The sequence below is a fragment of the Coffea eugenioides genome, chromosome 3 (genome assembly GCF_003713205.1).
Source record: "Coffea eugenioides isolate CCC68of chromosome 3, Ceug_1.0, whole genome shotgun sequence".
In the NCBI taxonomy this organism is placed as follows: domain Eukaryota; kingdom Viridiplantae; phylum Streptophyta; class Magnoliopsida; order Gentianales; family Rubiaceae; genus Coffea; species Coffea eugenioides.
Window position 1 is genome coordinate 8,989,829 of NC_040037.1, and position 4,516 is coordinate 8,994,344.

The following is a 4,516-nucleotide window of genomic DNA, read 5'->3' on the forward strand; positions in this document are numbered from 1 at the left end:
CGGTTTTACTTGGTAATTCACCAGGGTTTCTATTGTTGATCACATTGGCAATTTGACCAATTTGAACCTCCACATTTCTGTACATGGTAGTGAGTTGATCCAATCTCCCTTCTACTCGTTCAAATCTGTCCGAAGTCACCTTAGCAAGTTTTTCCACCGCGATCTCCCAACTTGGTTTAGTTTCAGCCTGTGGTTGCCTTGGTTGAAATCCCGGCGGATTGGTTGGCCTTTGTTGATTGCCTTGATCTTTCCATCCAAAGTTTGGATGATTTCTCCACCCCGGATTGTAAGTATTCGAGTAGGGATTATTTGGAGCATTTCGGTTGTAATTATTGACGAATTGTACCTGTTCAGAATCAACACACTCATTAATATCATGTTCACCTCCACAGAAAGAACAACAAGCTACGTGAGCATTAGATGAACTTGGGCTAACTCCACCTTGTCTACTCAATAACTTCATCACGTTATTCATTTGGGCACTCAACATATTGAGAGTGTCCATTTCGATCATACCTGCGTGACGTCTCGTATTACCTCTTTCATTGGCCCATTGGTAGTTATTTGCGGCCATTTCTTCTATCAAATTATGAGCTTCTTGGGGTGATTTACCCATTAAAGCTCCACCTGCGGCTGCATCAATAATAGTTTTAGTGGAGAAAGATAAACCATTATAAAAGGTTTGTATGATTAACCATTCCGGCAGTCCATGATGTGGACATTTCCGAAGCAAATCTCTAAACCTTTCTCATGCCTCATATAATGATTCTCCCTCCAATTGGCTAAAACTAGTGATATCCATTCTAACTTAGCAGTCTTACCTGGTGGAAAATACTTATTTAAGAATGCTCTTGATAGTTCATCCCATCCAGTGAAAGTATTAGGAGCATGAGAGTGTAGCCAAAGTTTGGCCTTATCTCTCAATGAAAATGGGAACAATCTTAGCCTTATGGCATCATCACTAACTCCATTCATTTTAATTGTATCACAAATTTCCAAGAATGTAGCTAAGTGTGTATTAGGATCTTCTACTGCATTACCTCCAAATTGAGATTGTTGAACCATTTGGATAAGTGATGGTTTAATCTCAAAATTGTTAGCATTTACCGTAGGCCTTACTATGCTTGTTTGAGATCCTTGTGTTCCCGGTAGAGTATAATCTCGTAGAACTCGCCTATTTTGGTCATTTTCCGCCATTTCTTCTTCAAATGGTAGTTCTATCAAAATGTCCTCTATCGGTTGCCAAATCTCTTGTTCCTCTTGCTGTTGTGTGTGCCTCCTTTGTCTACGTAGTGTCCTCTCAATTTCTGGATCGAAAGGTGTAACTTCCCGAGACGCCCGGTGCATACACTACAAACAGAAATAAGAGATATTATGCAACTTCAATTGTCAAAAACTGATTACAAAATAAGATTAAATATAAAAAAAAATAATACTGTCTAAATTAATAAAGATGATTAGGCTCTAATATTGCCGCTCCCCGGCAACGGCGCCAAAAACTTGACGGGTTTTTACATAAGTGCAAGTTTAATTCCGAATTTACACCCGTTGGACTGCAAGTATACAGGTCGCAATTGTAGTACGAGATGTGTATCGGGTCGATCCCACGAGGAGCAATTTAAAACAATTATTAGATACTAATTTACTCTATTATTTAGACTCACAATTAATTTGAGCAGAAACTTCAGATTTTAATTCAACTACAAAAATTCTTAAATAGATAAATGCAATATCTCAAGGGGAGTAGAATTCACTAAATATTAAGATCTAGGGATGTAGATTCCACTTATGACACAAAAGATCTAAATTGAATTAATTCAACACTTGTTACTGCTCTTGTTTAACCAAGGATTCATTTCCAGAAATACCAAAATCACATTCTCATGATAATAATGGGTTAAAACAGATTAGTTTGTCCTAATCTCTTGGTAAATACTAAATCTGTTCTTATTCACACATGAAATGCAGATTTCATCCACTTGAACGTATTTCTATTCTCATGAATATACAACTCAAGTTCTACTTGTGTCATTCCATTATTTTTACCATTTCTCAATGAATAAAAATAACTATAAACCTGCTATTGGTGATCAAGCAACAACAAGTAATCCAACATACACAAGTAGATAAGTTAATACAAGACATAACAAGCATAAATCACAATCACTTCATATCATTTGGCCATAAGCTTCATCTACTCCCTAGATAAAGGAAATTAGCTACTCATGAATGATTTAACAATCAAACTCACAAGTTTATTAATGCAAAACATCATGAAGTACAAGTATAAGAAAGGTAAAAGAAAGCTTAGCCAATTGAAGGTAAAGCTCTCCAATTCCTGCTATGTTCTTGTACAAGATGGTTCAAAGTGAAAAACCAAAATGCTTCTCTAAGAACTCTAGAGAGAAAACTTGTTGCAAGAAGGAAAACTAGCTACGTATGGTCATCCAGGCTTCTCCCCTGTATTTCTGCATAAAAGGTGGTAGAAATTCCATTCCTCTCACTTCATAATTTTCTCCACTCAGATTTTGTAAAAAGAAGTCAAAGATATGATGTTTCCTTTTGTCCACACTCATTTGGTCTTCTCTTTTATTGCAGAAGCATGTGCACCGAATTCCCTTGCATCTTATAGCTGGAAAGTGGTATGCACACAAGAGAATTGACTGAGTCAAATTGCAGAATTTCGGCTATAAAACGCGCCTACACAAAACGCGGTATAAACTCGCGTTTTGTCTACTCGCGTTTTCACTCTGGCCTTATTTCAACTGCGATTTTCTCCATGATAAAGGCCAAACTAGCTTTTGTGCAAAACACAAAAGTTGTAGCCCTTTGAGTTAGCTTTCCAATGCTTCAAGAATCATCCAAATCGGAGCATTGTAGCCTGAGATATGATCGAAATACTGTCACCTGTTCAAACCTCTGTTTTAACTTCCGACCACAGAATGCAGCTTCTGTATTCCAACGTTTTGCCCATGAAGATGGCCGAAATGGATTTCGATGTCTTCATACTAATTGTAGGTCTCTTTCTTAGCTTTAAAATGGTATAAAGATCACCTCAATCCGATAAGTGTAGCTCCAGATATGGTCAAAATACTGAAGAGTGTCAAAACTGACTTGTATTGCATTTCCTCACTTGAACATTTTTCACTTCATTCTTCTTGTTGCCACTTGAATTCATCACCAAATCTCTATTTTTTACCTCATTTGACATCCTTTGGTGATTGAATCATCATTTCTGCATAAAAATGAAGTTTTTACCATTAAAATCAATAGAAATGCAATATTATCCACTTTTACCAAAAATATATAATTTTACCAAAAACCTCTTTATTTTATTTATAAAACTAAATAATCAACTCAAAATTAACTAATAAAATGCACTTAAAAATACGTAAAATAAACTCTTATCAACCATGTAAAAATTTGTATTTCAGAACTTTCATGTTAAAAAAAATGAAAGAGACATTTTGCTTCTCCAATCATGCAAGGCAATTGATAATGATGATGTAGTAGTACTGGTAGTGAATACTGATGTTAGTCTTTGGTGGCACGATTTGAGCATCAAATATGGATTTGTATAAGAGGTGGCATTTAAATTTTGGGAGACCAGGTCAAAATGTTTTTATTTTCTATTTTTTTTTATAAATCACAATTTCATTAAATCTACATTAATGGATTTGAAGAAGAGATGCTGTAGATCTTGAGAATCAATCAAAAAAAGTTATACTCCCTCCATCCCATATATTTAGTCATGTTTGGAGATATGTGCTTTTTATGCATAGTACATTCCACCAAAAAAAAATTTTCTTTTGTTCCAATTTTGCCTTTAATCATATGCTGGTCAAAGTAAAAAATAAAAAGCAATCCCATCACATTTGTCTTTATGCATCATTAATGAAAAGTATAAGGTGAATTTCAGAGTATAAAATAGTTAGAAATGTCAAATATGACAAATATTTTGGGACAGTCAAAAAAGAAAGTATGATATTTTCAATGGGATGGAAGGAGTACTATGAAACTCTAACAATACCCAAAAGTCAGATAAAACACCAGCAATCTACAAGAGAATGTCCGTGCATATTTCTAATTGACAGATTTACTAATTAATTGCTTCAAACTAAGATATTATGGTGATATCTAACAAAATAAAACAAAAGAATTCTAGATTTGACAATCAAATTTGAAAAAAAAACTCATATCTAACAAAAGAAATAGAAAATCTAAAAAAAATTGTTAGCTACAATCACACATTCATTGTCTCATTGTATGTCCTCAGCCGCTATTAAGACTTTTTTAAATTCTTATACTATATAAGATGAGCTTTGGTTAAAGAGTGGCTTTGAATTTTATTAAGACTTTTTTAAATCCTTATACTATATAAGATGAGCTTTGGTTAAAGAGTGGCTTTGAATTTTGTAAGGATCGAAGACAACTTAAGAAGGGGTGTGAATTAGATAATTTAGAAACCAAACAGGTTATGAGACACTTTTTGGCTCAATATGAAATTTACCCTCTT

At 34.4% G+C, this 4,516-nt stretch overlaps 1 non-coding gene across 1 annotated transcript; it reads left to right on the top strand.

Annotated features, from left to right (window-relative positions):
* Positions 1–704: 704 nt before the first annotated feature.
* LOC113767176 lies at positions 705–809 on the top strand. Its single transcript, XR_003467897.1, has one exon. It is a non-coding gene; the product is annotated as a small nucleolar RNA R71 (small nucleolar RNA).
* Positions 810–4,516: the final 3,707 nt, after the last annotated feature.